General features: G+C 44.3%; 2 long non-coding RNA genes across 2 annotated transcripts in view; one reads left to right on the top strand and one right to left on the bottom strand.

The window, feature by feature from the left end:
- LOC115277729 overlaps positions 1-15,448 on the top strand; it is a 93,133-nt gene that overhangs the window by 76,330 nt on the left and 1,355 nt on the right. The window contains exon 3 of the long non-coding RNA XR_003902496.1: positions 11,862-11,912. This is a non-coding gene — a long non-coding RNA (uncharacterized LOC115277729). The remainder of the gene's footprint in view (positions 1-11,861; positions 11,913-15,448) is intronic.
- On the bottom strand, positions 13,243-13,938 carry LOC115277730. Its single transcript, XR_003902497.1, has 3 exons — positions 13,894-13,938; positions 13,583-13,785; positions 13,243-13,457 (listed from the first exon to the last, which is right to left on the bottom strand). It is a non-coding gene; the product is annotated as an uncharacterized LOC115277730 (long non-coding RNA).

Genomic DNA, 15,448 nt, shown 5'->3' with positions numbered 1-15,448 from the left:
GTTTGGTGAGTTCCTTGTAGATTTTGGATACTAGCTCTTTATCTGATATGTCATTTGCAACTATCTTTTCCCATTCTTTTGGTTACCTATTAGTTTTCTTGATTGTTTCCTTTGCAGTGCAGAAGCTTTTTATCTTGATGAGGTCCCAAGAGTTCAGTTTTGCTTTCATTTCCCTTGTCTTTGGGGATGTGTTGAGTAGGAAATTGCTGCGGTTGAAGTCAAGGAGGTTGTTTCCTACTTTCTTCTCGAGGGTTTTGATGGTTTCCTGTCTCACATTCAGGTTCTTCAGCCATTTTGAGTTAATTTTTGTGTATGGCTTAAGAAAGTGGTCTAGTTTCATTCTTCTGTGTGTCCCTGTCCAGTTCTTCCAGCACCACCTGCTAAAGAGGCAGTCTTTTTTCCACTGGATACTCTTTCCTGCTTTGTGAAAAATTATTTGGCAGTAAATTTTTGGGCCCAGTTCTGGGTTCTCTATTCTCTTCCATTGGTCTATGTGTCTGCTTTTGTGCCAGATAATCAATTCTTCTGTCTCCTGATGGGAAAATCTATCCTAGAGCCCCTTTCTCCTCACCTCAGTCTACTCTCTAGTGCTGGAATTGAGTCGCACTCCTGATCCTCCCCTGGAAAGCAAGAGGAAATGATCATGACCAGCTTGGATCAATCATCTGGGTTAGGGTGGATGTTGGGCAGTCATCCACAATGTCTATTACTCCAGCACTGGCAAGAAAGTGGTTAAAATGAGGACCAAGGAATCTCTGCTGGATAGTGAAGAAAGGAGAGTCCTGAGAGGGGAAAGGTAGAAGAAGCAAAGGATCCTGGAGTTCAAAGAACTGCTAAGCCTGAAACAACTGAAAAAAAAAAAAAAAACCAGAGAATATGACTGGTGGCCAGAGAAATGTTAGACTTTAGAGGAAGATTAGTTCGAGGAGAAACTGACATCCAGGACATGGTCAAAGGACGTGGTGGCTAAAATAGAGTGAAGGTGAAGATCATTGGAACGAGCAGAGACAAGAGGCAAGGGATCAGGAGGGTGACCAGGTCTTGGGTTATCTTACAGTCATTAAAGTCATCAATATGGTGGTAGGACCTGGGTTGGGGAAAAAAGATGAACTAGATGCCAAAGTCTCCTAAGAATAAGGGTTGCTTAATCAATTGACTGATTGATGGTAGACAGCAGCAATGGAAAAGCATAGAAGGTGTTTCAACCAGATGCTGTGAGCCTCTGAGTTTACTCGAGATGGAAGATTACTGATCTGGAGCCACGGTGGAGAGTATGGAGGACACGTGGAAAGTGGAAAGGGATTATCATCCTCTGGGGAGGGCTCCAAGGACTCTCAGTGGGGAGTCAGGTTATGCTTGGGGCAGGAAGTAGAAGGGACTCTGTGCTGAGGTCATGACCTAAAAAAGAAAAGAGCATCCCCTCCACTCTTCTCTTTCCCCTTTTCACAGGCTGGAGTGACACCTGGAGGTGAGCTATTGCTGACTATGATCAGAAATCATACTCCTCACCCACTTAGTTAATACAGAGACAAGCCCAAAATAACTCTTTCCAAGATTCAGTTAATCTCCAGAGCTTATCATCATCTGGGGAGTTAGCAGACACTTGATTGTCTGTTCAAAATCTGTTCTTTTTCTTTGTTAACAGTGTCCCTAATTTTGTTCAGGTTTCAAACCCTCAGGAAAGAGAACTCGATTGCCAACTCAGGGGTATCATATTAATCCCATTCTATCTGTAGGTTCTATCTGGTTCAGGAATGAGTCTGAAAGCCCATTATGGCCACTGAAACATAAAGGAAAGTTGGGATCTTCTTTTTTTTCTAACGTTTATTTATTTATTTTGAGAGAGAGAGAGAAAGAGAGAGCGCATGTGCAGGGGATAAGCAGAGAGAGAGAATCTCATATAGGCTCTGCACTGCCAGTGCGGAACCTGAAACAGGGCTCAAACTCACGAACCATGAGATCATGACCTGAGCCAACATCAGGAGTTGGACACTTAACTGACTGAGTCACCCAGGCACCCCTTTTAGGAATCTTCTGAAGAAGGAGGTCATTCCTAAGAAAGAGACATGAGAAGAAATGGTCTTTCTAATGTGACATGCTCAGGATGGCAGAGCATGGAAAATGGAAAGACTTGATTGAAGTTCCTGGACTAACTACTTTATTTTAAAGTTTATTTATTCATTTTGAGAGAGAGAAAGCACAAGTAGGGGAGAGGCAGAGAAAGAGAATCCCAAGCAAGCTCTGCATTGTCAGCACAGAGCCTGGTGCAGGGCTCGCACTCACAAACAGCAATGCCATGACCTGAACCAAAGTCAAGACACTTAACCAACTAAGCCACCCAGGTGCCCCAAGGGCTAACAAATTCTGAACCCACTCTACCTGGGACTTCTTTTTAAATATATATTAGGTCAGTTTAAGTGGCCTTTCTTTTACTCCTACCCAAAGCATTCTGATTTAAGAAGCATTGCTGGGGAGCCCTTATAAAGTTCACTGGAGGCTGGCAGACAACATCTCTGAAACCCAAAACAGGTAGAGGTACAACTTATGTGCTTTCCCAGTGAACAGTATTCCTGAAGTACAGAGACAAACAAGAATCTAGATGGCAAGAGGCAGCTTTCCTGGGTGCTGGGATGTGTCTTCGGTCCATCACCCTGGCAGGCCACCTCCTCTGTCATCTTTTCCTTGGTGCCCTTGCCCTGGCATCTCCTGGTAATAGATGGATCATGGAATGTGCTGTTGAATCTGGCTCAGGTACCTGCTACCTTGTATGCCTGAAGCTTCAATTTCCTTCCCTTTTCTCATTACCTCTGACAGTTCTGCCCACTTCTCGTTTAATCCACCCAACACAAGAGATGCTCTCACTCAAATGAGGGATGGGTTGATTACCTCTAACTTTCCAAAACCCAAAAACTTTTTTTAAGATGGTGGTAAAACATAACAATTTTTTAACATTCTAACCATTTTTGTAAAATGTTTATTTATTTGAGAGAGAGATCATACAAGCAGGGGAGAGAGAGGGAGGGAGGGAGAGAGAGAGAGAGAGAGAGAGAGGGAGAGAGAGAGAGAGAGAGAGAGAGAGAATCCCAAGTAGGCTCCATGCTAAAAATGTGGGCTTCTATCCCACAAACTGTGAGATCGTGACTTGAGCCAAAATCGGATGCTCAACTGACTGAGCCAGGCAGGCGTCCCACCAGTCTAACCACTCTTTAGTATGACGTTCAGTGGGATTAAGCACTGTCACATGGCAACCATCACCAACAGCCATCTTCTGAACTCTTTCATCACCTCAGACTGAAACTCTGTCTCCATTAAACACTAACTCCCCATCTCTTCTCCCGGCTCCTGGAAACCACTTTCTGTCTCTATGAACTTGACTACCTAAGGTCCCTTATATAATTAGAGTCCTACAATATTTGTCCTTTTGTGTCTGGATTATTCAGTTTGGCATAATGTTTTCCAGGTTCATCCATATTGTAGCATGTGTCGGAATTTCCTTCCTTTTCTAAAAAAATTTTTTAAAATTTTATTTGAGACAGTGGGGGGAGAGAGAGAGAGAGAGAGAGAGAGAGAGACTCTTAAGCAGGCTTTGTGCTCAGCATGGAGCTCAACACAGGGCCCAATCCATGACTCTAGGATCATGATCTGAGCCTAAATCAAGAGTCAGATAGATGCTCAACTGATTGAGCCACCAAGGTGCCCCAGGGTTTCCTTCCTTTTTAAGACTGAACAATAATTTATTATGTGACTTCTAGAACACATTTTGTTTATCCATTTATTCATCGATGGATAGTTAGGTTATTTCCACCTTTTTGGCTATTGTGAATAACGCAGCTACAAACATGATTGCACCAATTTCTGTTCACATCCCTGTTTTCAATTCTTTTGGGTATATAGCCAGAAGTGGAATTAATGGATTATATCATAATTCTATTTAGTATTTTGAGGAACCAAGTTAATTTATTCATTTACTTATTTAAAAAATGTTTTATCTACTAAGATAGCCACATGTGATTGACAGCTTCTCTTTTTTAACACAAAAGCTGAATACAGAGTCGCCTGTCTGGATCAGTTGGTGAAGCATGAAACTCTTGCTCTCAGAGTTGTGAGTTTGAGCCCCACATTGGGTGTAGAGATTACTAAAAAAATAAAATATTAAAAAAAACTGAATACATCATTCTTGGAAGGGGAAATACCTTTCTTGTATTAATGAGTCACCATCTCTGTCATTAACTCAGAGGTAAAAACCATTTGTTTAATTGCAGCAAGGCATTCAGGTTCAGAGAACAGAGGAAAGAAGAATAAAGTTGCGCTGAAAAGGTGCAAATTTAGGACATGAAACAAAAAGTAGGAGCAGAGAGCCAGAGGGAAGGCAGAGGGGAGCTGGGGGCGGGGCTGTGGCATGAAGACCCACCAGCGCCACGGGTCCCTAGAGTGATCCAGAATAGAGAATTCCTCCCTAGTTCCTGACTCCCAAGAAGCCTGACCCAATTACAACTTCTCTTCTTGGGTTGGTTTTTTTTCTTTCTTTCATGAAATCATCTTCCATATTTCTGTCTGAGCATGTGCGTAGTAAGTCCTTGTGTGAATGAAAGGAAAAACCTCGGTCTGTCTCCACTCTCATACCATTTCTGATGCCAAATGTGTGGGGTTTCCACACTAACCAATTCTTCAACTGTGTCTGGACACCAACTAAGTGTCCTACAATTCAATTTGACACTAACTACCTAGAGTTAGTGTAGACCCCAAAGGTGAAGGGCTCAGTCTCCCAAGACTGCTCCCCCAACTTCAGAGCACAATCAGAAGTAGTGGGTCCAGATGACTGACTTGGCTACAAATTGGGGGTTCCCACAACCCTTCCTCAGGTTTGGTAATTTGCTATAGTGGCTCATAGAACTCAGGAAAACATGTTTACTGGCTTATTACAATGTAGATAATAAAGGATACAGATGACCATCCAGATGGAGAGGTGTATCTGGTTGGAAGGATTCTGAGTGCAGGAGCTTCTGTCTCCACAGAGTTGGGGTGCACCACTGTCTCAGTATGTGGAGCTGTTCACCAGCCTGGAAGCTCTCCAGACTCTGTAGTTTAGGGATTTTTATGGACACTTCATTATGTAGGCATGATCAATTACTAACAGTCTCTAGCTGCTCCTCTCCCCAGAGGATGCAGGGTGGGGTTGAAAGTTCTAAGCTTCTAGTCATGGCTTGGTTTTCCTGGTGACCATCCCCCATCTTGAAGCTATCCAAGAGCCCACCAAAAGTTGCCTCACTAGGACCGAAGTGAGGAACCTGTGTCAGGAACGAAGATCAAAGATCAAATGTTAAAATAAAAGTTGCTCTTAGCATCCCTCTCACTCAGAAAATTACAAGGGTTTTAGGAAACCTATGTCAGGAACTGGGAGAAGAGACGAAATCTATGCGATGCATTATATGCCACAGTGACATAGTGTGGCTGAATATTTATTCCACACAATAAAGCTTAACTAAAACACAGCCTCATGGTCTTGGCCCTGCCAAATTGACAGTACCTCACATGAAAGATGTTGACTTGCTTTGACCCTTTTTGTTTTGCCAGTGACGTGGCATTCATCAGGGTGGTCTTGGTCCAGCTCAAGAGCACCAAGTTTCGTGGAGAAGTCAACAGAATGGGGAGGGCCTGGGGCCAGGCACCAGCCTGAGGAGATGAGGACATGGGCTAGGACAGGCGCCACAAACAGGAAGTGAGGGCTAGAGCCAAGGGGCAGGCCGGAGGCTGAGCTCAGAGTCTCCGGAGGCCCCAGGAAGAAGGGGTAGGGTAGGGAGAGCACCCTAGCTGTGCTCACCTGCCAGAAGAGGGAGCCCATTTCATTGCTTTTATCAGAATTCTTACTGTCCATTTTATCCAGTCAAACCTAATTTCCCTTGGCGCGCGCGCTCTCTCTCTCTTGCTTTTTTTTTTTTTCTTTTCATACCCACCCCCATTTCCCTTATGCTTGGAACAGTCTCCCACTTAGCATCTGCCTGCCCAGTGCCTTGCCTTCCTTTATAATGCCACCTACCACTTAGTTTCTCTGATTAAGTGAAAGTTGAATAATCATACTTCTTTCCCCAAAGCACATTACTTAAATCCCAAATGTCCCTTGGGTTGCCATACATGATGAAAGGTCTCTGACTGACTGATTTTCTTCAAGGGAATGAAATGAGATTACTCATTAAAAGCACCCTGCCTGGTACATAAGAATGTTCACTGAATTGCAGCTATTAATTAGTAGTGATATGTTGTTCACAATAGTAACAAGAAGAAGACATAGGCTCTGAGAAGACAGGAACAACCGGCCAGTGGTCCAATCAGCCATGGTTAGGCCTGCAAAGGGCTGCTAACTTCGGGTTGAGTTAGAGGAGGAGTTAGGCATGGCATAAGAATCTGTTAATTTCTGCTATAATTCAATCTTTGAATATTAGGTTACTGAACGTGGGTGCAGAGTAAACCATTGTCCTTGTGCTGACCAGTGCGCCATCTTTGTGCCCTCATGCCACAGCTTATCACTTTGTATCCGGAGTGGCAGTTATTCCTGAATACATTTCGTGTCTCATGGTCAACTGTGAGTTCTTGAAACTAGTCTCCTGGAGAATGCTTGCTGGATGAGTGGATGGATCACTGGATGGATGGATAATGAAAGAAGTAAAGTAATACACATCCTTCTGAACCCCAAACCCCAAAGTAGCAGCCTGTGCTTCTCCAGACCTTTCTCATAATCCTTTCCCCTTTCTTTTGTTCATTCCTTCAGACAGCAAATGTTTACTGAGCACCTACTATGTGCGAGGGTCTGGAAATCCTGTTAAACATCCTACAATACCTAGATCAAACCCCCCATGACAGAGAGTTAGTTGTCTGACCCAAAATATCAATAGTGCTGAGCCAAGAAATGCTGGTCAATACAGTGCTGGCATCTAAGCTGTAAATTCAACTATAAACTGTGAAATCAAGGACCAGAGTATAAGGCACATAGTAGGTGCTCAAGGAATGTTTGTTAACCACATGAATGAATGAATGTTATCTTCCATTTGTAATTTGGCCCAAGGCCTGGTACGGGGCTGTGTCAGAGTAGCTGTTCCATAAATGGTTATTGACCTGTTCCTGTAAATGTTCTCCCCTGAAAAGCCACCTGTGCAGCAGCTGGGGATGATGTCGTCCTGGCTGGGGGACAGGATGGCTTCATAGCTGTGGTCTGGGGTTCCCATAAACTGCTGTGGGAAGCCACAAGGCAGAGGAGCAGACAGTGCTTCCCTGCATTGTGACAGATTTGTGGTCCCTTCTGCTGTCCCTCTTCTTTTTTTTTTAATTTTTTTTTTCACATTTATTCATTTTTTGAGAGACAGAGAGAGAGACCGAGCATGAGAGGTAGGAGCAGAGAGGGAGACACAAAATCTGAAGCAGGCTCCAGGGCTCGAACTCATGAACTGTGAGATCATGTCATGAGCCAAAGTCAGACCCTTAACTGACTGAGTCACCCATATGGCCCATGTCCCTCTTCTTTCAAACTCTCAGAGAGAAGGTCTCAAAGGCTCAGCCCAGTGACAGCCTGTCAGCTCATCAGGAAGGGAAGGAAGAAATGAGCCCAGACTAAGGGTTATTGGTGAACACATTTGAGGATCAAGAGCCCAGCTTCAAGGGCAGGACTCTCCTTCATCTCGTCCTTCCTACTGCATTTACACAACAAATGTTTCCAGAACCAGATGCTCTTTGGGGAGATGTGAGCTAACGGAGACCCAGATACTCATCCTCTTGGAACTTATATACTAAGGTAACAGGATGGACAACTGATAAGTAAATCAGTTATAGAGTGTGTGAGAGGGTCATGTGCCTGGTGGAGAAAAACCATGCAGGGTAGGAAAATAAGGTTGCTTGGGATTGAATTTGTTGGTCAAATCGAGGTGAAATTCACGTAACATAAAATTAACCGTTTTAAAGTGAACAATTCCATAGCGTTTACTGCATTCACAATGCTGTGCAAACATCACTTCCATCTAGTTCCCAAACATTTTCATCACCAGAAAGAAGACCCCACACTGATTAGCAGTCACTCTCCATTCCTTTCTCCTGGCCCTGCAGCCTCCCATAACCACAAATCTGCTTTCTGTCTCTATGGATTTACCAGCCCCTGGTAACCACTAATTTTCTTTCTTTGTGGATTTACCTATGCTGGGCCTGTCACATAAATGGAATCATATATTGTGCGGTCTTTTCTTTCGCTCTGCATCATGTTTTCAAGGCTAACTCGTGTTTTAGCATGTATCAATTCATTCCTTTTTATGGCCGAGTAATATTCTGTGGAATAGCGAGATCACATCTGATATATCCATTCATCAGCCGATGGACATTTGGGTCGTTTCCACCTTTGGCTATTGTGAATAATGTCATCATGAACTTTCAGGTACAAGTAGTTGAGTTTCAGTTTTCAGTTCTTTCGGGTAACAACGTAAGTGTGGAAGCACCTAACTGGTTTCCACAATGGATGGACCATTTAATGTGCCTACCCACAGTTTACAGGGTTTCCAAATTTTCCACATCCTTGCCAGCACTTAGCATTTTCTATTTAGTAAATAATAACCATCCTAGTAGTAAGAGCTGATATCTGGTGAGGTTTTGATCTGCATTTCTCTGATGCAAGTCATTAGGTGAGCATTTCTTTGTGTGCTCATTGGCCATTTGCGTATCTTCTAAGAGAGATGTCTCTTTAAGTCCTTTGCTCTCATTTGCATTGGATTGTCTTTTTGTCATTGAGGTGTATGAGTGGGGGTTGGCCTTTTAAATAAGGTGGTCAGAGAAGGCCTGAGAAGATGACTTTTAAGTGAAGACCTATAGAGGTTGAGGGAGTGAGCCCTGGAATGGCTGGCAGAGGGAGTGGCAAGTGCAAAGGCCCTGAGACAAATTATTTTCACTTGTCTGTAACTGTTTTCTGGTCTGCAAGTAGGGAAGAATGAGATTGTGAAGACAATATCACATAGAATACTAACAAATTATCAACATCAGGGAACATAATCGTTATCTACTTCACAAGTGTTCTCACAATAATTATATTAAATAATATACCGAGCCCAGGCCTGGCACATAGTAGTGCTCAGAAATGTGGGCTTGAACCCAGATCAGGAGGACTTCAAATCGCGAGGCCACCAGAAAGGAAATGGTTTTCTAGAGAGCCTGAAGGGTTTCATGGCTGGGAGACCTGCAGGCCAGTCTGAGCCAGGCCACCATGTACTGTCCTTTGGTTAGGTTTTTATGTTTCTGTTTTAGAATTTATTTATATACTCACACTAAGCAGAGTAATTCAGGTTTGGATGCCAGCTTTCACCAAGTGACATGAGACAAATTTAACTTCTTGAACATAATTCCTTCATTTGAGCCTCCATATTGTGGACAGGATTCATGATCATATGTGTCAACAGGAGACTGAGTAGATATTGTATGTAAATGTCACCGCTATATGGCAGATACTCAAAAAATTCTCCTGATTATTTCATCATGTGGCTTCCTAACACATACACCATTTTCAAAAAAACCACAAAATTACCTTTCAATTGTGTCTTCAACACTAGTTGCCATGTTGTTTTGGTTTGTTTTGTTTGGCAGGTATAGACTGTGGGCTTCAAGGTCTCAGGTGAGAGTTCAGATCCCAGCTCCTGTGTTTCTTGGCTGTTGTACATAGTGCCTGTGTCTTAACCTCTCTGAGCTTTAGTTTCCTAGCCCACTTTCCAAAGCAGTTGTAAGGATTCAGATCATTTCTGTAAAGTGCCCAGCATCCAATGAGGATTCTTGGTCTCAGGGCCAATAGTGGCTACCTTGAAAAGGTAAAGGAAGTCCAGGTAGTTTGGTTGGTGAGGGAAGAATAAGAGAGAGAAGTCCCAAACAGACTATCCAGAAAAGCTCCTTAGAAGTCTAGCAAGAGTGAAATCATAATGGATGAATTTCCAGTCCTCCTTCTTCTCCTTCTAGAAAGAGCTAAGAGTCAGGAGTCTCAGATACTGTATCCAAAGCTAACTCTGCCCTCTGGCGAGTCCCTTACCCTCTGGGCACCTTAGTTTCCCAGAGGTCCTTCTCCAGGGACCCTCTCCTCTCTGTAAGCACTGCAGCACCGCTGCTGACCAGCAGAGGGCAGCGATGCCCCAACATTCACTGCAGACTCTGAACCTCTCAGTCTAATTTTGTTTGCTCTGCTGCTATTGTCTGACTCCAGACAAGAAATAGTAATACTGGTATATTTCTCTTTTTCAAAAGAGCCTTATTTTATCCTCAGTGCACAGTCAGAATGAGGTCTTGCCACAGGATACGGATGAGGAAATAGAGCTCAGAAGCATAAGAAACTTGACGAGGCCACATAGAAACAATTGACAATTTTGGTCACACCACATCCTAAATTTAGACTGTTCCAATTCTGGATATGCATTGCAGTATGTCAGATCTGCTTAGTGTAGATAATCCATTTTTTACTTTATGGCTTATGAAGTATTTTCTGATCCTTAATGTCAGAGGATCTTCATCTTGTTCTCGCCAGTGTACAGTTGAGCAAATGGAGGCTTCTAGAGGTTATGCCATTTGGCTTAGCATTTCCTTAATCAGCTCCATCTTAGAGGCTGTTGGGTAGACTCCCAGAAATATTAGCTTACAAAGTACAGAACTTGGTGTTTTGCAGCAGTTTTCATGTGATGGGACATAGTTCTAGTCCAAATATTGTTTCTTGTTTGCAAAAGGCATTAAGGCCCCTCTCTCTGTCTCAGCAGGGTGCTTAGCAATTCCATGTGGGACTGGAATAGCTATAGGCTAACAGTGGTTCTCAAAAGGGACTATCAAATGACATACCTGTCCCCAACTCCAGATTTTGATATCCACTCCCAACCAATGAGAGAATTCCTGGGATTTTTTTTTCTTATTTTGTTTTAAGAGGCTTCATGCCCAGTGCGGGGCTTGAACTCACACCCTGATATCAAGACCTGAGCTGAGATGGACCCTTGACCAACTGAGCCACTGAAGAGCCCTGAGCATCCTGTTTTTGAGGACTGTCTCATTTGTATGTCTTGCAATGTCTTTAATAGACCCTTGGGTTGGTTAAGATGCTGTAACAGAAAGGCACAACTCACATTAGCTTCAATACTTAAGGCAGTAAGGAAGATTTTACTTCATATAACAAGTAAATTCCAAGGTGGCTCATGAAGCAAATTAACAAATCAGTAGAATTATCCTCCCCAAAATGTCAATAGCGCTGAGGTTAGAAACCCTGAATTAGACCAGATTTCACCGTCTACAGCAGGGGTTGGGTCTGGGGTCTACTTCAGTGAAGGACCTGGCTGTGAAAACGAGGTGGAAGGACACCACCCACGGTTGGGTTTGGAGAGTCTGAAAGAGGGAAGGAGGACTGGCTTTTAGGAAGGAAATCAGCAGTCTGTTGTAAATCCTGATGCTGTTAACTTAGCTCTCTCGGAGCTCGGACTGGCTTCCACTGAGTACACTGGGCTGTTGGGAGTTAGGGGAATATAAGAGAATCAATACTTGGCCCTTACCCTCATCTTGCTTATAGTCCAGCTGTTTATTTTTTATTTACTTAGTTATTTTAAGTTTATTTATTTGATTTTGAGAGAGAGAGAGAGAAAGAGCAAGCATGTGCAGGGGAAGGGCAGGGAGAGAAAGGATCCCAAGCAGGCTCCGAGCTGCCAGTGCAGAGCCCAACATGGGGTCTGAACTCACAAACCATAAGATCATGACCTGAGCCAAAATCAAGAGCCAGACCCTCAACCAACTGAGCCACCCAGGAGCCCCTATAGTCCAGCTGTTTAAACCAGACTTGTATTACTTCCTTTTTCACTATTATCATTTTTTTTAAATTGTAGACAATACTGAAAGGAATCAAGAAGAGTGAGAATCACCAATAACCAGGCAAGGTAGCTACCACTAATGTTTTTGTTTATTTTCTTCTAATGTAGGCCTTGTTTTCTAGTTGTTGATTTCATGCACCTTGTTTCTTCATTCATTCATCCAACAGCTATGGAACTGAGTGCTGGGTGTGGTTCAGATTCTCACTGCACAGGACACAATTTCATTGTAACTCATGGTGGTTGAACAGGGGAGGCTTGACCTGGGTCTTGAAATCCACTTGCGTAGGAAAGAGCATATGAGGATGAGAATGAGAGGAGGTGAGTGTCCCAGCAACAAAGGCAGAGAAGGTAGGGGTAGGAGGGAAGATTAGTTTATACTGGAAGGCCAGCGGAAGGAGTCCGTGGCAGGGAAGATTCTGGGTGTAAAAGACATGCCTGTCTGGCATTCATCCCCGCGTCTGATAACAGCATGCAATTTTACTTTGGGGGAGTCACTCCTTCTCCACTGTCAAGCATCAGCTCCTGTTTGGGTGTAGCTAACCCCCCCCCCCCCCCCCCCCCCCCCCCCCCCCCCCCCCCCCCCCCCCCCCCCCCCCCCCCCGCTCCTTTGTTTGGCAGTGGTCACATGACCGAGTTTGGCCAATCAGCACACCATATCCCTTTGGCTATGATTGGCTCCCGGGTGCATAACTAGAGTATGCTAATCAGGATCAAGGAGACTCTGTTCCATTTGTTGGCACCATCTGGAAGGAGACGCTCTCTTTCTATTGGATTCGAAGCTAGGATAAGACGAACTGCTGGTAGAAGTCTTGCCGTCATGAGTGGAGAGCTACATGAAAATAAAGCCAATGGGGTACAGAGTAAAACCAGGAAAGAAGGATTGATGACGTTCTGAGGACAATATTTGATACCCCAGATTCAGTTGTGCTTGAAGCCTGTGGCTCCTCTGGATTGTCCAGTATATGAGCTGATAAATTGCCCCCCTTTTTTTTTCTTAAGCCAGTTTCCGTTAACTTTCTTTTGCATCTGAAAGTTCTAATACACTTTGCAGCCTAAAGTAATGGAAAAAGTATCAGACTCAGGGTCAGTAGGACTTTGCTCTGCCACTAACCAGCTGTGTCCTTGGACAAACCACTTCGTTTCTCTAGGACTCAACTCCTCTCTAAAATGGGGGAAATAATATGGGTTCTTTTTAGAAGTGAATGACAGTGCTCTGTGCACGAAAAGGAAACAAAAATGTAGAGGATTCTTATGTAATTGCAGGGATAATTTTAGGAAGGAAATTCCAGAAGGGCCTAGAAGGCTGGCAAGGTAAACTCAGATCCTGCAAGTGCCAGGTGGTGATTTAAGTGAAGTGAAGTGGGATCAGGTGCAAGAAAGATCATAGACCTCCTGGTCTACCTTTTCCTCTTTGATAAATACATGAGAAAAGGAATATTATTCTAAGAAAAATGGGAGCACACAAGCTTCAGGCTGACGGGGTGTGGGAACTGTGGAAAACGGGACAGGGATGTTCCATCTGCTGCGGGCAGCCTCTCCGTCCTAGTCGATCTGCCACACAGTCCATCCAGGCTTTCTAAATTTTCGAGGGGACCCAGAAATCCAGACAGCCTGAACAAATAGAATTGAGACACATTGGTTTTGATTGTCCTCATCTTGAAATATCTCAATTTTCAAACGTTGGTTCATTCTATCAGTTTGTTTAGCACTCTTTGAACCAAACTCAACTTTCCTACCTGTCAAACTTAGCCCTCGGAATGCTCGTTTGTTGTCCCTTGCGTAAGTGCCCAGATGAATCTCCATTGGAAGAATGAGAGAGGGTGGTTAGCAGGGAGATATCTCTGTAAAACCAAGAGATAGGCAGAAGCTTCATGCAGGAGGACCTCCATCTTCTCCTGAAAGCAGCTCCATAAATATTCAATCAATTCTCACATCAACCCTACAAGATAAGGCAGGTTGACTTCATTGTGCAGATGGAGAAACCGAGGCCCAGGGAGTGCCCACATCCACAAACTACAAAGTAGCCCCTCAAGGCAGCACTCCTTACCTCCTTGATGGTGGTACCCAAGTAGGAGATGACTTTGAAGTTCACTAAGAAGCTCAAGGCATTCCAAGGAAAATGGACCCTTTGGCCTAAAGGATGCCAGGCTGGCTTTGGAACCCACTATATCTCCAGTAACTTTGAGATCTCCTTGCCTTAAAGTGAACGTAAGTACTGGGTAGCACTTTTCTGATGATGTGGCAGCTACAGAGTGTACCGTTCAGAGACCTTCAGGAGAGTCTACTGCAAAGAACATGGCTGACTGACAGCCCTGGGTTCTGCCCTCCGGCTCTGCCAACTTCACAGTAAGGCTGCATTTCCCCCTGGCTGCTCCCAGCCAATGGCTGAGTGCAGTGGGACAGTTATCTCCTATCAAGGAAATAGGGTTTCACATTGTAACGGTGATGCCCACGGGCCCTGGAACCAGAATTATCAGGGTGTGAGCCCTGCTTGCCAGTGGTCTGACCGTTAGGAAGTTTCTTAACCCACTCTGAGTCTCTACTTCCTCGTATGTTGAATCAGTGATTCTCACCCAGGAGCAATTTTGTCCCCCCAGGGACATTTGGCAGTGTCTAGAGATGTGTTCGGGTAGTGACAACGGGAGGGACTAGAGGGAGAGGGGGTTACAGCTACTGACCCCGTGTGGCAAGAGACCAGCGACATGGCTGAATAGTCTACAATGCACAGAGCAGCACCCCAGGCCCACACCGTGCGTGCACACACACACACACACACACACACACACACACGCACGCGTGCACACACGCACACACACACGCATGCACGCACACACATGCCAAAGAATGATGCAGCCTGAAAAGTCCATAAGTGCTGGGGTTCAAAAACCCAGAGTCAGATGGAAATGGTAATGGTAGCTATTCAAAATGCTGTTGTGATGGTCCTCTGGCCTCATGTTTTCAATTAGCTACCATTTCCAATTTCCTCCACCCCTTTGCAAACTCCACAGGGCAGGGGCCAGATGATTCTAGATCAATGTTCTGGATCACCAATGACTAGTACATAGAAGGGGCTGAGTAAATTATTATGAATTGAAATATTTGTGAGTACAAATCAACAAATGACAACTACCATCCTCATCATCATCCACTATCAACAGTCTTCCCAGCCCCTGGCCCAGTGCCTGGGGCATAATTGGTCTTCTATATTTGTTGAACGAACGAATGAATGAATGAATGAGAATTGAAGACATATTTATTCACTAGCCACTAATTTATGTACTTTGGAGAGATATTGGAAACCCTTGGGAAAGAGGCCCAGTCTTTCCCTTTTTATTTGCAAAGAGGAGTTTTGTTCGTCAAAGAAGCGACTTGAAAGGGTTGAGACCTCTGCCAAGTCAGAGTCAGGGGGCCTGAGTCAAAGTCACGTAGAGTTTAGGACGCACATCTTGCTCGGCTTAGGCAAAAAAGGAAAACGGGCCAGGCTTTGTGCAAACTCCTGTGAAACAAGAGCTGTTTTCAGGGCCCGGGAACACGCTCTGTCCCATGTTTAATTTCTTCCATCTGTCTGGTATCTGACCTCTGCTGCACTCTAAGGGATTGCC

This window comes from Suricata suricatta, chromosome 14 (assembly GCF_006229205.1).
Source record: "Suricata suricatta isolate VVHF042 chromosome 14, meerkat_22Aug2017_6uvM2_HiC, whole genome shotgun sequence".
Taxonomy (NCBI): domain Eukaryota; kingdom Metazoa; phylum Chordata; class Mammalia; order Carnivora; family Herpestidae; genus Suricata; species Suricata suricatta.
The sequence above is the reverse complement of the archived record's forward strand: the minus strand, read 5'-3'. Positions and strand labels throughout refer to the sequence as shown.